We start from the raw sequence: 20,647 nt of genomic DNA on the forward strand, positions 1-20,647 counted from the left end.
AAATTATACCTACTTCAGCTTTAAGGAACATGTTTTTACAGTTTAAAACAGGCCCTACTTATTTTACACCTCTCAGCCCTAACCTATTTTTAGATGCTGTTGTGGTTTTTGATCAGCAGAGGGCGCCAGACAACATGTAATGACAGACGATGCCAACTCCTTTAAAGTCAATGATGAGTAGTCTAATTAGTAATGGGTGGTAAGGGGCGTTTGTACACTTCTTTCATTCAGTAAATTCATGTATTTCCTCACAGACGCATTGAGTTCTCAACAAGGAGAATTGGTTTAATTTGTTGATATTACAGTCAGTACAGAAATTAACTTTCAAGTGAAAGGTCGTGAAATTAGTTCTCAGAAGTCACCAAAAGAGAAAATCATCCGTCTGCTGCTGCTGCGGAAGAACATTATTGTATTACATATAGGCTTTAGTGCTACTGCCCAGACGCGTGCTGCATGTATCCCTCCGCCCTCACAGAGCGACAGGTGCGTTTGGTTTGTTGTGATTGCCACCAGCTACTTTTTAGCTAACAGTCAAGTTGTTTTGCTAACAGCAGGCCAAAATAAAAAAGTTTAAATGAAATTAATGTTACTAGCCAGTCGGCACACCTCACCCTAACCTTTCTCACGGGAGAACAGGAGGTTAAGTTACTGAAGTTAGTTTTTCGTGTGAGAAAACGCAGGATGCCTCTGCAGGTTTTTGCGCCACAGATAACTACAAGCTTTTCCTTCAGCAGTCAACCCTAAGGTAGGCTCTCACACAGAAGCGCAGTTTTATGGCTAGAGTGAAGATACTGGCTCATATGAAAATAAAAATCCAATGGTACCAATAATATCATACTAGCTTGTCGAGAAGGAGGTTAAATAACACTCCAAACTTGAGTTACATTTTGGTGAAGAAGGGTTCCCTTGACCTCTGACCTCCAGATATGTGAATGAAAATGGGTTCTATGGGTACCCACGAGTCTCCCCTTTACAGACATGCCCACTTTATGATAATCACATGCAGTTTGGGGCAAGTCATAGTCAAGTCAGCACACTGACACACTGACAGCTGTTGTTGCCTGTTGGGCTGCAGTTTGCCATGTTATGATCTGAGCATATTGTTTTATGCTAAATGCAGTACCTGTGAGGGTTTCTGGACAGTATTTGTCATTGTTTTGTGTTGTTAATTGATTTCCAATAATAAATATACACATACATTTGCATAAAGCAAGCATTTTTGTCCACTCCCATGTTGATAAGAGTATTAAATACTTGACAAATCTCCCTTTTAAGATACATTTTGAGCAGATAAAAAATGTATGATTAAATTGTGATTTTTCGCGATTAACTTTGGACAATCATACGATTAATCACGATTAAATATTTTAATCGTCAGCCCTGGTAAGAAACTTATTTTAATGTTGCAGACAATGACATTGTTTCCCAATTCTTAGAAAATATCACCACTCATTTCTGTGCTTTTATTTTTTATTTGTTTTCAGTTTTAGTGTATTTTGTTTTGGTTAAAGTTAAGGTAAGGTTTTTGGGTGGTTTTGCTTCCTTTTGCAAAAAACTGCTCTGGTTGAGTCCAGCGTGGCTTTTTGTATGTAACAAATGAAAACCGTGATATTTACTTAAAACAAATGTATAAATCCTACATGAGAGCAGTGCAAACAGGCAGCTATGATGCACACTGAATCAAAACGATACTTTTTAATCCTGTTATAAACATACCTGAACCAACCAATCGGCACTAACTACCTGAGACTGAAGGCGTGCACATAAGGCGTTAGGTACACTTAAAACGTTTTACACAGCAAATTATTAAGCATACACATAAGGGGCAATGCATGGTCATGTGCACCATGACTACAAATAGCGTAATGATAATGATAGACATACATATTGTATTTTTATATATTGTACTAGCTTTTATATTTTTTATATTTATATTGTATTATCTCTTTTTATATTGTATTATCTTTTCATTAGCTGCTATGGGATTGTCACAATCTAATTTCGTTGTACTAAACAATGACAATAAAGGGCTTGAATCTAAAATTAATCCATGGTTGCACTAGTCTGTAGTGTGTGTTTATTTAGGTCTATGCAGCATAATCCATCTGCACCACCTCCTGCATCCTAAAGCTTATACCCAATTGTCCCAGCTGGAGCAGAGGATGCACAGCAGTCTATCAATAATATCTGCTGGGGACTGGATCGCGTGCAACCTCTCCTAACCTCACAGTCCATCTGCTATCTGTTCCTAAAGCACGCTGAACTGTGCTTGAACTAATCTAAGTGTATTAAGCCAGAGCGTGATTTATATCCATAATCTGTCCCATAATTAGCTGCACTATATGGAGGCCTGCATAGTATAGTCTATACTATGCAATGCATGCAGTTAACCAGGAACCTACAGTAGTTATTGACCCTGTAGACTGGTGATATATGCTCAGAGCAGGTTTTATGATGATCATGAGCTTAGTGCAGTCTGCAGTAATTGGAGAAACATCCTCATTATGAGACCATGTATCAGTGAAATTAACTGAGTCTAACATACATAATTTGGGCCGCACCAATAACTGTTGGACATTTTATTAGTGTTAATTAAGGCTGTCAATCAATTGAAATATTTAATCGCGATTAATCGCATGATTGTCCATAGTTAATCACGATTAATCACACATTTTTATCTGTTCAAAATGTTAAAGGGAGATTTTTCAAGTATTTAATACTCTTATCAACATGGGAGTGGGCAAATATGCTTGTTTTATGCAAATGTATGTCTATATTTATTACTGGAAACCAATTAACAACAGAAAACAATGAAACATATTGTCCAGAAACCCTCACAGGTACTGCATTTAGCATAACAAAATATGCTCAAATCATAACATGGCAAACTGCAGCCCAACAGGCAACAACAGCTGTCAGTGTGTCAGTGTGCTGACTTGACTATGACTTGCCCAAAACTGCAAATGATTATCATAAAGTGGGCATGTCTGTAAAGGGGAGACTCGTGGATACCCATAGAACCCATTTTCATTCACATATCTTGAGGTCAGAGGTCAAGGGCCCCCTTTAAATATGGTCATGCCCGTTTTTTGGAGCATTATTTGCGTTAACGCGTTATTATCACGTTAACTTTGACAGCCCTGGTGTTAATAAAAGTCTCATGTTGGACGTCATAACGTTCCAATTACATCCCACAAAGCTGGATGTAAAGCATACATGTTATAAATTGAAAGGTTAACCATTTCATACGTAAACCATGGTAATGCCTGTTTGAAAGCCTATATTAAGTTTAGGTCTGTTGCAGTAGCATGAGTGCCTTTATGTGTTGCACAAACTGTCAAAGTCTCTGCCTTTTGAACCTAAAGCTTTGGAAAGTCATGCTGGAAGTAATAATATTAACCTTATCTTCTGATATTATTTGATAGATACTCACCTTTTCTTTGAACCTTTTAACCCTTTGTTATAGGGAGTTGAAGTCTGGATACATGCGGAACACTCACAGATATGTGCGTTACTACCTGGTCAACTTATAAACTCCAGAACAAGGTATTGCATAATACACACAACACAGGGATAATCATTGTCTATTCATGAAAACAGACAAAACAGATACTGCATTTAATGAAGAACTTTGCTGCACCTGCTTTTTTCTTTTTTTTTATATATCTGGATTACAGTCGATGACAACAGCTTAAAGGGCCATTGTGTAGCATTTAGGGGGATCTATTGGTAGAAATGGAATATAATGTTAATAAATATGTTTTCTTTAGTGTATAATCACATGAAAAAAGTGTGTTTTTGTTACCTTAGAATGAGCCATTTATATCTAAATACGGAGCGGGTCCTCTTCATGGTCCTGTGTTGCATTGCCATGTTTCTACAGTGGCCCAGAACAGACAAACCAAACACTGTCTCTATAGGGCCATTTGTGTTTTAGCATCAGCCACCATAATTCTCCTACACGCTTGGCACACGGTAGAAGTTTCTCAGTGCTCGATGCTGCCAAATCCTACACACTGGCCCTTTTAAAGGCCCTGAAAACCCATTTTCTCAATCAGCGTTTTACGAGTGATGGGATCCTACATGAAGATACAACTTTCTGCCCACATTTTTGACAGTTTTGGTTATTATACCCCCGCGACAACGTAGTCGGGGGTATATAGCGCTCCGCATGTCCGTCCTTCCGTCCTTCCGTCCGTTCGCGTGTCACACTTTCGTTTCCGGAGCAGAACTCTGAAACTATTTAACTTAGGAACTTCAAATTTGGTATGATGGTTGACAGTGTGGTCTTGTTGTGCCTTCTGGGGGTTTAAAGTCCAGGGTTCCCAAAATATTTGAAATTTTGGCCAAAAATTATGATTCTGACAATTTTGACCTTATTTTCTTAAGACAGTACTCAAACAGATTAATCAATTATCAAAATATTAATAGGTGACAACTTATCAATTAATCATTAGTTCTAAAAGGGCAAAACCTTTGGCCCCACTTTAGTAGGGGTCAAGCAGTGGGCGGGGGTATGTGAGCCGTTCTCACTTTAGCCTTGTTTCACTTGAGAGATTTCTGTATTTGTGTTTTTATTTGAGCTTTTTCAGACTGGTTTGAAGTCAGCGGGGCTAAGTAGGAAAATGTGATGTCGCTTACTTCCATGCATCAAGATTGAGAAACATTTGAATCAAATTCTGATGACAGTTGGTGGGTGTCTCTGGATGTTGCCAAGCCACTGTCAATCAAATCTGAGTGGTAAACTCTGCGTGAATAATAACGCAAATTCGTTTTAATGCCACTAATTTCTGTAACGCATTAACGTAACTTGCGATTTTTAGGTTGTGACGGGCTCAGATTGTACCAACCATGTCATACTAGCTCTTCGCAAAGCAGCCTAAAATAATGCGCTAAACTTACGCTACATTTTGACAAGGCCATTGTCAAATGGGTCCCTTGACCTCTGACCTCAACATATGTGAATGAAAATGGGTTCTATGGGTACCCATGAGTCTCCCCTTTAGAGACATGCCCACTTTATGATAATCACATGCAGTTTGGGGCAAGTCATAGTCAAGTCAGCACACTGACACACTGACAGCTGTTGTTGCCTGTTGGGCTGCAGTTTGCCATGTTATGATTTGAGCATATTTGTTATGTTAAATGCAGTACCTGTGAGGGTTTCTGGACAATATTTGTCATTGATTTGTGTTGTTAGATGATTTCCAATAATACATATATACATACATTTACATAAAGCAAGCATATTCCATGTTGATAAGAGTATTAAATACTTGACAGATCTCTCTTTAAGGTACATTTTGAATAGATAAAAAATCGGCGATTCATTTCCATTAATCACGATTAACTACGGACAATCATGCGATTAATTGCAATTAAATATTTAAATCGATTGGTAGCCCTAATAATAACTAAAGATGTTTCTTCCAACTTTAACTTTGATTTTTGCTTATTTATCCACAAATATAAATGATACAGAGAAAATGTAGAATTTGAAATAAAGTTTTGAGGGGCTTCAAATACTAGCTGGATCTAGGTCTACCTGTACTCAGAATTTCTTTCCTATGAACATCCATTGTGTGGGAGGTTGCTCTTGATTGTAACCTTCACACAAGCAGAATCTGCATATGAATTGGGTGGTCACTCTCTCTAGTATCTCTATACACATGACTGATCTTAATGGGCCTTCCAAAATAAAAAATAATAAATAGATTTAACTTCATGTTAAACAAGCCTGTACTTTCTCATAAAACTTCCGCAACATCTCTATTTCCAAGGCGTTCTTCTTCTTGCCTCATCAATGACCTCTGCTACTAATATTATAGTCAGAACAACATGAACAGTTATGATGCATTTGTAGGTTTTCTTTTTGAAAAGGCCATTTTTGAATCATACTATAATTATCTTCTTTCCAAGGCAGTGTGTTCCCAGATGTCTCCTCCTTATGTTCCTGGAGTGAGTTTCCATCTGGCAGACTTCTACTGAGGTTTTTGCCTTTCTCTCTTTCTCTCTCTCTCTCTCTGGCCTCCTCAATGCACTGTGTAGTCACTTTCAATCTGACTGCATCAGTTTCTCTAACGTAACCCGTTTTAACACTCTGCACATAAAATGCAAATGCCAAACCACTTTGCTCTGAACTTCCTCCATCCTCCTCTTTTCCTCTCCCTCTCCTTCCTTTCTCTCTCTGTTCCTCTCTGTGTCGGTCTGTCTTTCATTCCTGTAGCTATCTAGCTGCTCTGCCCCAGGAGTAGAGGCCTGCTCAATGTGGCAGAGATGATTTGTTTGCTTTGCAATTATTTTCCATCAGTGGAGACAAATGGATTCATACTGCATAGAAAAACCAACACAGACAGGGCCGGGCGATGAATGCAGTGGGACAGACTAATATGTACTGCCCAAAGACAAAGATAGAGATGGGGAACATGGAGCACCTCGAGTAAAGAATAGGTAGCTTTATAAAAAGCTCGAAGAGCTTCTCTGTACCATATGGCCTGCGCTGCATATTGAAATCTGTGGTGATGTCTTAGCCTGATTGTAGCTTTCAAGAGCCAGTCAATGTTGTGAAATGTCAGCCTGTATCGATGCAATGGTCCCCACATATTATGGGCTATTTGGTGTTCCAGTTGATGTAATTAATGTTTGTCTTTCCCATCCAACAGCGCAAAATTTCTACTGCCCGTCTTTAAGTTCTAGTGAGCATTGGCCTTTGTTTTCCATAAACCTACTTTTTTGCTAACTCTGTCTCCTAAAAATTTTATTTATATACTTTTAATACACTACTGCAAATATACTTAAAGAAACATAATGCCAATTGGATTATATTTTTTAACAAAATAATGAGTAAAATACTGTTTTCCCAACATACGTTTCCACTAGTCACAACTGAAACATTATTTACATTTTTATGATTATGTTTAATGCCGCTTTCACATCATATCAGACAGATTCCCTCGTCCTGAAGCCCCCTGATCTATGTAGCTGTCTGCACGGCTCTATGCAGCTCAACTGCAGTTCACTGTGTAACGCTTCATCTTGACTGTTTAATGCTTCCTCTGAACAGAAACTGTCTGTCCCGCTGTGTGTTTAGTTCAGTTAGCTGTTAGCTCTGTTAGCCAGACATACTGCAAGACTCTGCTGCCCACCGGCTGCTAACAGCTAACTAGCTCTCCCCCTACCGGCATGAGAAGGTGCGCTCCGTTGTAGTCAGTGCTCAGTTCAGTTTGTCATTTGCTAAGCCATAGTTATACATACAGTACATACATACATGCATACATGCAATTGTCTTACCTAGGCATGCAAATTAAGAGAGGAACAATTTTGTAATCTGTACCGGAAACAATAGTCCAAACTGAAGCAGTTGTTGATCGCTTGTAGCTCCTACCGGATGGATAAGAGTTGTGAGGAGTCAGCAGTCAATGACGGTATAAAATAGTCAATAACATATGTTTTCAAAAAGTGTGAATCACTGCAACCATGAGAGGTCATTAGTCTTAAATGAGCACAATAAATATTAAGCTGATGGGTCCAGCAGTATGCATGATTAGCCTTGGACAGACAGACAAACAGACATAGAGATACACACACACACACACACACACACACACACACACACACACACACACACACACACACACACACACACACACACACACACACACACACACACACACACACGACTGAATACATAATATCTTGGCGGAGATAACAATAAATGGTTCCTTTGATCGTACTGATAAATGAGAATACCTGGCTGATAGAACATGCAGTTAGAGGACAGAACGGAGGCGAAGGGTCTCCCCATTTGCCCCCAATGTGTGATGGACACAACTGGGCTGCAGATTTTTTCTGTCTCTGTTGAACTTTCAAACTATCCACAGTAAAAGAGATTAACCTTTTCCTCCCAGCTCGCGTCTCCTTGATTTTTTCCTTCTCCTGCCTTCTGTCTTCCTTTCCTCTTTATGACCCTGTCTCCCCTTTTCCAGTGTCTCTGTTGACTATCCCTTGTCCTGTCTCCCCCCCCTCCTCCCTTTCCCCTCCCCTCCCTCCCTTTATACGAAGGGCAGGTTCAGGGGTCACCAATTACTCAGAGAGGGCTGAGAAAGTTGTATGGGCTCTGCCCTCGGGGCTGCCATGTTGCATTATCATCAGGGAGATTGCAGGTACGCAGCAGCCACTGGCTGCCGGCACAATAACCACAACCTCAGCCCCAGCACCGGGCCGTATAGACTCAGCTAGGTTCAAAACCCTCCTCATGCCTGAGCGGCTGGCTGGCTCCGAGTCAGACCCCCTCTCTTACTGACCTGCTGGGCAGAACTAATATGTATGTCTAGACTTCCTGGGAACTCCTCTACCTGAGAATACACAGCTGCACAGTATGTGTGCTGATTGTTCAGCTACTCTTTTACTGATAGCTGTATTCTGTACTGCACTGGGGGCTTGAATATTTTCTTGTCACACCTTGAAGAAATTCTTATAATCTTAAGTGTATTTTAGAGATGAATCCACTATCCAGACTTTTGTCGACCATTTAGTGCATTCAGAAGACAAGGCCATTGCTCTGACAGAAAACACAGAAAGTGCTGAGAAGTGTAGTAGGTATGTGCATTCTACCAGACAGGCAATCTGCAAGCTGTTTCTCTGCATTTTCTTTGTAACAATCAGATCATCTGACAGTTCTTCTGAATGAGTGCAGGGGTGGGAACATTTGTACTCTTTTAAAGGAATACTTTAAGAAAATATTTTGAAACTACAGCCAGGAGACAGTTAGCATAGCTTGGCATAAAAACTGGAAACAGAGACTTTTTCTTTGCAGGTAGCAGCGACATCTTAAAGCCTTGTCATCACTGTAAGGTTAGCAGTGACTCCAGGAAGTCGCTGCTCCTGAGCACACCTGTAAAACCACAAAATGTTGTTTTTACTCTTGCGTTTTTTGAACAGATTAAACAAACAGGATACAAGATACTAATTAGTGAGCTTTAGATGTGCTGGTAGATTAGTTGTTTAGTTAGCTTCACATATAACAGACAGATATGAGAGTGGTATTGATCTTCTCATCTAACTATTGACAAGAAAGCAAATAAGTGTGTTTCCCAAATATCCAACCATTCCTTTAATAGCCACTTGAAAATCAAACAAATCTTCTTTTAACAGCATTTACTACATTGCATTTTCTGAATAGCCCAGACAACATTTGGTCTGCCTGCATTGTGTCCATCCATAGAATTAGAGTAAGAGTATAACAGTCATTCCAATTTAAATCAATGTAAAAGGATGGTCAGAGCGGCGGACATTTTTATGTGTACCATTGCCAAAGCGACCGTTGTAGCGGGCTGACTTCAAACTAAACAGACTTGCGGCAAGTTGCAGACTCACTGAGGTGAGGTTTTGCAGTAACGACTGACTCATTTAGTCTGTCTCTCTCGCTTTATAACGTTACTTCTTCACTGCTCGTTTAAATTTAATAACTTAATGCTTCATCCACACACTCTTGTCACAGCGGAGGAAAGCGCATTGCTATCGCCAGATGAGTGACAACTTTGTTCAGCTCATTTCCTGTAACCAGTGTGGCGTTGAATCATGGTGGAATTAGCAAGCTATCTAGCAGCAAACACCAGACTTTCCCCCAGGAGACAGCTGTCTGTGTCCCATGTAAAACTATTTTGTTTTGTTCCAATTTACAATGTTAACCACATGTTTAAAACTAGAAAATATGTTTCCCTCATAACGTATTTCATAGGGCTGTCAATCGTTTGAAATATGTAATTGTCCATAGTTAATTGTGATTAATTGCAAAGTAATGGCATATTTTTTTATCTGATCAAAATGTACCTGAAAAGGAGATTTGTCAAGTATTTACTCTTATCAACATGGGAGTGGGCAAATATGCTTGCTTTACGCAAATGTATGTACTTATTATTAGAAATCAAGTATCAACACAAAACAATAAAAATCAAATCATAACATGATAAAGTCAAGTCCAACAGGTAACAACAGCTGTCAGTGTGTCAGTGTGCTGACTTGACTATAACTTGCCCCAAACTGCATGTGATTATCATAAAGTGGGCATGTCTGTAAAGGGGAGACTCGTGGGTACCCATAGAACCCATTTTCATTCACATATCTGGAGGTCAGAGGTCAAGCGACCCCTTTAAAAATGGCAATGCCAGTTTTTCCTTGCCAAAATTTAGCAACACGCTATTGGTTGGTACCAATGGATTCATTAGGTTAACTAGTTTCATATGATACCAGTATCTATGCCAGTTCACTCGAGCTGTAAAACTGAGCCCGCTACAACCTAAAAATCACAAGTTGCTTTAATGCGTTAAAGAAATGTGGCATTAAAACAAATTTGCGTCAACGTATTATTATCTTGTTGACTTTGAAAGCCCCAGTATTTTGGTTATGCAGTTTAGTTGTATCGGAACATAATTTTGTGGGAGACAGGGTTGGTGTTCAGGAGCTGCGTCCGTTCTCTTCCCAGCGAGCTGCAACCACACTTTATGGCCCCACTGACGTGTGTTCTGTTGTCACCATAACAACAATTGCCATTTTCTTTTGCACTAGTCAATTGACCACGGAAAACAGTTCAATGACCCTTCTATTTCTGTTTTATTTCTATGAGTCCACCTTTAGTAACATTGCCAGATATACAGGATTGAACAATTCTCAATGCATGGCTTTAGATTAAAAATATTATCTGAGGTTATCCCAGCACATATCAACATGAAAAGAAGTCCAGGATCAGTTTACAGGTGATACCTGCTCCAGCAGTGCCCTAGTGTACTGGCTGTCAAATCACTCTGAATTGACTCTGCTCTCTGTGTTGCACCTTAAAGAGATGTGTTGGATGGGGAATCTGTTCAGTTTAGCTCTGTTGTTTCTTTCTGCTCTGCCTTCAGGCTGTCCACACTCAGCCTTGAAACAGCCAGGTAGCCTTTTCTAAACTTTGTTTATCTTGCCTGCCTCCTGGGTGCTGCCTTTGCAAAAATTGTATTGTATTGTATTTGGATTGTAGGACTCATGATTGAATCATACGTTGACCAAGCAAAGACTTGATTCACTTATCCTTTCCAAACCCCATCAGAACAGCTTTTCAGGCTCACAGAGAGGCCCAGCCCAGCGCTGTTTAGGCCAGAGCCAACAGAAGCTGTGCAGCCAGTTGGAGTTTAAATGGCTTCTGAATAGAGAATCCCAGAGTCCGATTCAGTGTGCTCAGTGTGCTCAGCCAAACCCCCTGTAATTGCAAAAACAGCACTTGGTCCACTAATAATGGGTGCGTGTCATCTCCAATCCCCAGTCCGCCTGTCTGTCCATGCCACAGAGGCAGCAATTACAGACTCGGGCCTGCCACTGGACGTGCACACAGTAAGGGCAGAGGAACAGTAGACTGTGTGTATGTGCGTGTGGGGGCGGTGGGTTAAGGGGTGCATGAGTAACTGAATGAGGTGTATGTATGCTTCTCTGTGTGTGTGTGTGTGTGTGTGTGTGTGTGGACACTGGAAAGGGCAAATGCAGACTTTAGCAGGCTAAGCTTGATTTAAGAATTGAACAGACATTCCTATTTTGCCGTGCAGCCACAACGGTACTGTGAACATGAATTATTCCAATTAGTGCTGTCAAAATTAAAGCAATAATAATGCATTAACGCAAATTTGTTTTAAACCACACTAATTTCTTTACGGCATTCATGCAACTTGCGATTTTTAGGTTGTAGCAGGCTCAGTTTTAAAGCTAGAGTGAAGATACTGACATCATTTGAAACTAAAAAACCTAAGGAATCCATTCTAGCTATGCTAGCTTGTTGTGAAGGAGACTAAATAACGCTCCAAACTTCATATGTGAATGAAAATGGGTTCTATGGGTACCCACGAGTCTCCCCTTTACAGACATGCCCACTTTATGATAATCACATGCAGTTTGGGGCAAGTCATAGTCAAGTCAGCACACTGACACACTGACAGCTGTTGTTGCCTGTTGGGCTGCAGTTTGCCATGTTATGATTTTAGCATATTTTTTATGCTAAATGCAGTACCTGTGAGGATTTCTGTAATATTTGTCATTGTTTTGTGTTGTTAAATGATTTCCAGTAATAAATATAAACATACATTTTCATAAAACAAGCATATTTGTCCACTCCCATGTTGACAAGAGTATTGAATACTTCCAAATACTTCTAAAATCTCCCTTTAAGGTACATTTTGAAAAAAAAAAAAAAAAGTGTGATTAATTAGGATTAACTGTGGAAAATCATGTGATTAATTATGATTAAATATTTTAATTGACAGCCCTAATCCCAGTTTGAGACAATTAAGACTTTAATCTGCAGCTGGAAACTCCTCAGTTTACAATGAACAGCTAGACGGCAATGACTACTATGGCTGGGCGATTCGGAGAAAATCCAATATCACAATATTTTTTTTTGACCAAATACCTCGATATTGATATTGCGATGATATCGTAGGGTTGACTATAGGTGCTTTCACAAAATATTTACACAAAGAAATTTTTGATAAATAATCATCAGTAATGTGGATTTAATGACTAAGTGGGTAAAGGCAAATAATAGAACAGCTGGAACAGTCTGGTAAGTTCAGAAAATTACATCACTTTACTGTAATGCAGCCTTTAAAACCAGGAAAGGACAACAATTATGGCATATTACGATATTATCATATCCAAAATCTAAGATGATATCTAGTCTCATATCACGATATTGACATAATATCGATATATTGCCCAGCCCTAATGACTAGCAGTAAATGATTAGTTGTCATTCGCTCAAACTACTAGCATTACATAAATATGCTTCTTGGTTTGTACTAATTTTTTTCCTGGTTCATTGTCTTGGTTGCTGCATCCTGAGATGACATTCAAAATAAAATAGCAAGACAAAACTATTTGTAGCGGTGGATAAAGGAAAATGTTGTGAAAGTGTGAATTGGCTTAGAAACATTAATGTATCCTTTTTCTCCTTGAAGTTGAAACCTCCTTTTTTTGTTTTTTCACTGTCTAACTGAGTGTGATAACTAAGACCTTGTGTGAGCAGCACACAGTTGGACATCTCTCTGAGTCACTTCCTTTACTAAACACTCTCATGGCTACCCATCCATGACTCCTACAATGGCCATCACGAGGATTTACTAAAACATCAACTGATCTTTCCTGTTACGCTGCTATTGTTTTATTTGATTTTCTCTGCAGAGGCATGACGAACTGGTGTCACGGCAGACAATGGACCAGAGTCAGGGTCTGACCCCAAAACTAATTTGCCAGCTTAAGCTCTTTTAACAAGTGGCAGTTTCACCAGTAGTCAGTTTGTTTACCCCTCGTTCTGCTTCCCCTTTATTTGTTGTGATTTCCTTTTTTTGCACAAAGAGCCGTAAAAGGGAGGAGGAGAGAATTGAAAAAAGGTTTTAGGACTTTTTTCCGTTGTGTGCTTTCACATACCTTTCTCATACCCTTTCTGCCGTGCTTTAAAGAAGTTTGAGAGTCTTAATCTTTATTGATGTTATTCAGTCAAATAATTTGACGCCATTACATTTATGAGAAAGAACAATGGAGATGCATGACTCTCACCATACCAGTATTGTGTAATCAGTTCTTATATTAATAACCTTGTTTTTCCGTCTTGACTTTCATTGCTCGTGATTTGTTAAAAGACAGTATCTGCTTTTGATTTGGTTGGAGTGTTGTTGCCATAGAGTTGTACTACAACAACCAGTGTCTGGTTGCTGGAGGGGTCAGAGGTCAGACCAGAGTAGCCGTGAGCGGCGACAATGCGTGTGAAATTGGACACAGCTCTGCACCATTTGTGTGTGATTACATCGATTTCCTGGGGCAACTTCTGTCGGCACCTTCTCACAGACGGATTGCATACACAACGTGGGAATCTATGATGGGATAATGATTTTAAATAGACACTACATGAGTGTGATTTATTTTTCACCGTTCATGAAGACTATAGTGCATATGGCTAAGCTTGCAGAGATTAGTATGGCTATAGTAGTACACAAAATTCACAATTTGAAATGTGGTTACGAGGTAAACCATTCAGTTTGTTGTTGGTACAGCAGGGGAAACTAAATATTAGATTTCTTTACTTTGACAAACATGAACACTAAACAGTGACTCATGAGCTATTCATTCTGTTGAAATAAAAGTCCTCAAACATCTGGACATGGTCAGTAAGTCATCTAAAAGAGAACAAGGTCAGTGTGTTTGCATTGGTCCAATTTGAATATGTGCACAGGAATGAACATACTGAGGCTCAAGCACTCTGAGCATATTATGCTTAAATGCCACACTCTCTGAGTCAGACTAAGATGCAAACGGCACTCCTGATGTTGGTCATTGTTTTAATGAATGCTTGAACACTGTGGGGAGAAGGACTTTACGTGACAATGGACACATGCAGTGGTACCATAGCAAATGAGTTTGTGTGTTGATGCAGCCATTTGCCCCTGGCATAATGTTGCCTGACTTGGGTTGGAGAACATCAGCATACATAGTCTTTAATGTCACTATAATATTTATCCATTGTTACTATAATTTACTCTTAAACGGGGGATCTGAATAATACAGGAATAGAGTTCCCTCTTCCTTTTTGCATTTGCCCCATCAGTAATGTGAAAGGGGAACTACAGCCATTTTCAAAATTCATGTTATTCCTATGGTCTAAGACATTCCAAAAATATTAGTAAACATAAACAACTCTCTCTCAAATCTAGATTAGTGATGTCACGAAGTATAAAGTGTGGAACTACTCCATAGACAATGAATGGGGAAAGATGTTATAGATGACACTGAGGGCACCCAGGGGAATGTTCTGAGTATATAGGTTAATCTTTATGCGTCCGCGCCGGCGACAGCCGTGGCTGGAGGCATTATGTTTTTGGGTTGTCCGTCTGGCCATCCGTACCATTCTTGTGAACGCCATATCTCAGGAAGACCTTGAGGGAATTTGTTCAAATTTGGCACAAACAATAGGGGTGTAAGAAAATATTGATTTGTAATTAATAGTTTACATACAAATATGAACTCAATCAATACTTTATTTCATTGGCAAAAAGATGCACCATCTCAGTGTCTGTGCCCTCTCAAAGTATTTCTATGATGTTGGATTTTACAGGGACTGTGATAAATGCAAATGCAGATACAACTGTTCTGATTACATGAAAAAGTAAACTTTTGAACTCAGATTTTATCTACATGGTGGTGTGTTCTTTATACTATGACCAGAGGAGTAAACAGGAAATTATTCAGATTGACAGGTGACTCATTGAATCGACAGTTTTGGTGATTGTCATCCTGCATCATCAGGACCCACGTGGGGAACTCAAATTCCAGTGACTGACAGAAATGTATGCAGCACTTTAATGCTTCTGATGTGAATATTTATGTTCTTTGATTAATAACAGATGGGGCTGTGTGGTGGTGCAGTGGTTAGCACTGTCGCCTCACAGCTAGAGGGTCGCAGGATTGAATCCATATTTGGGCCCTTCTTTGTGGAGTTTGCATGTTCTCCCCGTGTTAGTGTGGGTTTTCTCCGGATTCTCCGGCTTCCTCCCACAGTCCAAAGACATGCAGGTTAGGTTAACTGTTGACTCTAAATTGCCTGTAGGTGTGAATGTGAGTGTGAATAGTTGTCTTTCTCTATTTTTCAGCCCTGTGATAGTCTGGCGACCTGTCCATGGTGTACCCCGCCTTCGCCCAATGTCAACTGGGATCGGCTCCAGCTGCGACCCCGAATGGAATAAGCGGTTACGGATAATGGATGGATGGATTAATAACAGATTATACGCATTATTAGTAGGGCTGTCAATCGTTTCAAATATTAAAAAATTTATTAAAATTAAATCGCAAATTAATCACACATATCACACATATTTATTATTGGAAATCAAGTATCAACACAAATCAAATGACAAATATTGTCCAGAAACCCTCACAGGTACTGCATTTAGCATAAAAAATATGCTCAAATCATAACATGGCAAACTGCAGCCCAACAGCCAACAACAGCTGTCAGTGTGTCAGGGTGCTGACTTGACTATGACTTACCCCAAACTGCATGTGATTATCATAAAGTGGGCATGTCTGTAAAGGGGAGACTCGTGGGTACCCATAGAAGCCATTTTCATTTGCATATCTTGAGGTCAGAGGTCAAGGGACCCCTTTGCAAACTCAAGCCCAACAGGCAACAGCAGTCTCAACAGTATGGGGCGGCTGTGGCTCAGAGGGTAGAGCAGGTCGACCACCAATCGGAAGGTCGGCGGTTTGACCCCCGGCTACTCCGGTCACATGTCGATGTGTCCTTGAGCAAGACACTTAACCCCAAATTACTTTACATTATGAATGTGTGTGGGAATGCTGACATGTAGTGTAAAGCGCTTTGAGGGATCGGAAGACTAGAAAAGCGCTATATAAAAGCAAGTCCATTTACCATTTAACAGCTGTCAGTGTGTCAGTGTGCTGATTTGACTATGACTTGACCAAAACTGCCTGTGATTATCATAAAGTTGGCATGTCTGTAAAGGGGAGACTCGTGGGTACCTATAGAACCCATTTTCATTCATATATCTTGAGGTCAGAGGTCAAGGGACCCCTGAAAATGGCCATGACAAAATTTAGCGCTTTTAGTGGCATTAAAATGACTTTGCGTTGGCGCATTTCTATCGCGTTAACTTTGACGGTCCTAATTATCAGTATTATTAGACTGTAAATCGACCACATCTCATGATGAATAATGGTAGAGACAACTAAAGCCCCTTTGCACGCTCACAGATGAGTAGTATGAACGCATAGTTTTTTCTACTAAGCATAGATTTCGTGACCAGCAGACAGATTTATTAGTAGTTTAGCTTTTGAAATCATGCTAAAATCACATATCTGCTATGATAATATCTTGTGGTTGGGTTGTTTGCTTTCACACCACAAACAAACCGCACCAGAGTCCGCTTGGAAGTGGACCAGTTGTTTGTCCACACAAGGGTTCAATTGACAGCTTTCATACCAGCCCAAACGAACTGTACTAACCGGGCAAACAGAGTTAATTTTAACTGAACCAAGCGGGTTAGGTGTGAAAGCACCCTAAAGCTCATTTGGGTATAAAAAGAACACATTCTATGGGTCCATAAAATCAGTCTCCCATTCATTGTCTATGGAGCAGCTCCAGACTTTATACTTGATGGCATAAGTTTGAGACTTACTTCTCTGGTTTCTGGCTTTGAGAGAGAATAGCTCATGTTCCAAATACTGACTGAACTTTCAGGACATGGAAATAACATACTGGAATTCTTAATTTAGGTGGTGTTCCCGTTTAACTGTACAAGGTTTAGATAAGTCAACAACTGATACCTGCCAAAGCTTTCTTGGTAGAGTTCTTGCATTAGTGGTCTACACCACATAATCCTATGCCAAGATGAAACACAGCCTTACTATTATTGCTTTTATAAAGTTGTATCTAACAGTTACACTGAGCAACATTACCATCCTATTGGAGTCATGTTTCAAGGCACCTGACACATTTAACTCCATATTAGCCTCACTTTAACTCTGTTTTGGTTTTCACCAATTCCAGAGAAAACACTACTTGGCTCCTTAGCTCACTAGATGCTCCACTATGTTCACTATTCAGTTGCTAATTATGTTTTTTCTTCTGTTTAGTGCTGAGCACATAGCACACAGTTGGTTTTTCAGAGCTTTTTTGCTGAAACCTGCAGCTTGTTGCTGCTGGGAATGGGCTTAATCAGAATCTTGGAGCCGTTCAAACAAAACAACTAGCTAGAAATGGCTAAAATAATTTTTAGAGCTGCTGAGTTGGGCAGTACTTATCTGTGGATTCGTCCTGATCAGTGATCCCTTTTACACTACAAGAAGCCATCAGATCCATTGTTTATATTGAAAAATATAAATTGGTTTGTGGAGCTTTTTTTGGTTCATAGGCTGTACTAAACCAAATCTTGTACCAAATGTATTGTACTGTTTTGAGCGATAAGGGACAAAAACACTATTACACCTCTATCAGACAGTCTGGCCTTTATCTGTTCTTAGGATGGTGGGTTAAAGAGACACAGACACACAACACATGAACACAAATGTACTCTGGCACAATCACAGAAATACACAATCAGTGCATGTACACAAATAAACACAATTAGTTTTCCAAATTTGTTCTACCTGTTTCTCTTGCAGTAAAATGCCCTAAAGCCACGTGGCTGCTGAAACAAATATAAAAGCGGAGGATGCAGATTTATGGAAAGCTATATTTTTAGTATTAGTCATTATGATTCAGGGGAGAAGTGAGCAAAGTTAATGAAGAGTAGAAAAAATGTCAAATGACAATGTGATTTTTATGGGTTTCTTTGCAAACCAAATTGAGATCAAACTTAAGCTGCATTTGGGAAAAGGCTTAAAGAGGTTACAATATTTGGTTGTCTGCTCAGCTAATGGGATTATTTTATTTCCCTTGGAGACATCTGAAATGTCCTCATGGATGGGCAGTCAGAAGATTCACTTTAGGGATATTTTTGAATATGTCTGATTCACCGTCTGACTGATGTTAAATTGGGGTGACGAAGTCAAATGCTGGAGTTGAAATGTCAAAATAATTCAAAGTAAATGTCAGGACTTGCAGTTCACATTTTCTTACTATATTGTCAGTTTGAGGCATAATAGACCATGCAGAGTACATAACTATCTTTTTTTCCTGTCCTTACAGAGAGTGCTCTGAAATGGCCTTTGCACCATTCAGGTAAAAACTGTTTTTATTCATTTTTTATCTCTCCCATCTTTTCCTCAACCTCCAATCCTTTTAGTTTTTGTGGAAAGTAGCAAAGTAAAATGCATTTCAATTAGGTGGTTGTTACCCTGAGGCCTCTGATGTTCCTTCTCTTCCTGCTGCAGCTTAAGTCCATCTCCCGCTCTATTCCTTATGCAAGGTTGAGAAGTAGACCATGCAATATTGTTATTATTATTACACATGTCTACTGAACAGTAGATCCGAGCGGGCTCAGTGGGGAAGAAGAGGAAAAGCACTTGAAACTGAGGCCAATATGCAGTTATGTTGTACTATAAATGAAAGAACAAATTAATTAACTTGTTAAAGAAAAACACATTATTCATCTATCTTAAAGAGGTCCTATTATGCTTTAGTGCTTTTTCCCCTTTCCTTTAGTGAGTTATATACTTTTTTGTGTATGTAAAAGGATTGCAAAGTTACAAAGCCCAAAGTCCACACCAAAGGGAGTTACTGTCCCCCACAGAAACACTGCTCCTGAACTGCCTGAAACACCTCGCTTGAAGTCCCACCTTTTCTTCCGTAATGTGGTGATGTCAGCAAGTAACACATTCGCATAACGGCTAGTTTTGCACGCCCTCAAACAAAGCTAGTTAGATCAGAGCTGGAGCGGAGTCCAAAGAGTTTGGTTAAGTTGACCAATCACAACAGACTGGGCTTTTTTTGGGGGGGCTCGGGGGCTTGGGGGGGTCAGGAGCTCAAACAGAGCGTTTCAGACAGAGGATGAAAAGAGGTGCTGCAGCACAGAGCACAGCCGGTATGAAAAAAGTAACGCGTTTTCTAATTTCATATGATACCTGTATCTTCACTCTAGCTTTAAAACTGAGCCCACTACAACCTAAAAATCGCAAGTCGGTTAATGCGTTAAAAAAAATTTGTGGCGTTAAATAGGGATGGGTCATGATTTTCGATTTTTCAAATAGTCGTTAAGTTATAAAAAATCGAATAGTTACTACCGGTGAAATGGTGTGTGTGTGTGTGTGTGTGTGTGTGTGTGTGTGAGTGCGCGCGCGCAAGCGGCGCCATGCCCCTTGTAGTTTCAGGAAGTAGATCGGGGTTGTGGGTCATGCTGCAATTTTCGAATTATAATCGACTAATTCCCAGTGATTTTCGAATAGTATTTTTGCTTGTAATGCACATCCGTGGCGTTAAAACAAATTTGCGTAAACGCGTTATTATCGATTTAACTTTGACAGCCCTAAAATAAATATACCTATACAAATAGTTATGTCTCTCATATTGGTTTGCCCTCTTATGGACATAATGCACAACAACAGATATTCAAATAGTTCTATGTGTTTTTATAGACGGAATAATCAAACATAATTTTTGGCCAATCTTGACAGCCCTAATAACAATCGGTCTTTAATTGGGTTAAACGGGCAAGAAATGATTAATATGGAATTACATCAAAAAGTTTACTTTCACATTATCATTTATTTGCTAGCCAATCACAGCTCTTTGCCACTGTGGATGGGGTTTGTGAATTGGGATCAAGCCGTTAAGCCATAGTAAAAACTACATTAACATGGAAGTTGGACTTCAGTTTGTGCCTCAAAATTTGCAATTTTCTTTTTCGAAAAGAAATACTCCAGTCACGTCTCTTTTAAAGGGACTATTTGTAACTTTCAGAAATGCTTCTTAACAGCGACACCTGTGGCCGTGAAATCAACGAAAGTCAGCGTCGGGCTCGCGCTTGCTCGCTCTAAATATACCTGAACGAGCATCGCTCAAAGCAGTGAGGCGACACACGTCAGCTAAAACCACAATATCACTCTATATTTCAGCTGCTTGGCAGTAATGTTAGCTGACCAGACAAAGGTCTCTCCATGAATCACTGCTGATCCT

The 20,647-nt window shown here is 39.7% G+C and overlaps 1 long non-coding RNA gene across 2 annotated transcripts in view; it reads left to right on the forward strand.

Annotated features, from left to right (window-relative positions):
* The first annotated feature begins 389 nt into the window (after positions 1-389).
* LOC141763981 (uncharacterized) overlaps positions 390-20,647 on the forward strand; it is a 185,929-nt gene continuing 165,671 nt past the window's right edge. For both annotated transcript variants that reach the window (XR_012593211.1, XR_012593212.1), the window contains exons 1-2: positions 390-745; positions 3,467-3,546. This is a non-coding gene — a long non-coding RNA (uncharacterized LOC141763981). The remainder of the gene's footprint in view (positions 746-3,466; positions 3,547-20,647) is intronic.

Source organism: Sebastes fasciatus, chromosome 3, assembly GCF_043250625.1.
Source record: "Sebastes fasciatus isolate fSebFas1 chromosome 3, fSebFas1.pri, whole genome shotgun sequence".
NCBI classification, from domain to species: domain Eukaryota; kingdom Metazoa; phylum Chordata; class Actinopteri; order Perciformes; family Sebastidae; genus Sebastes; species Sebastes fasciatus.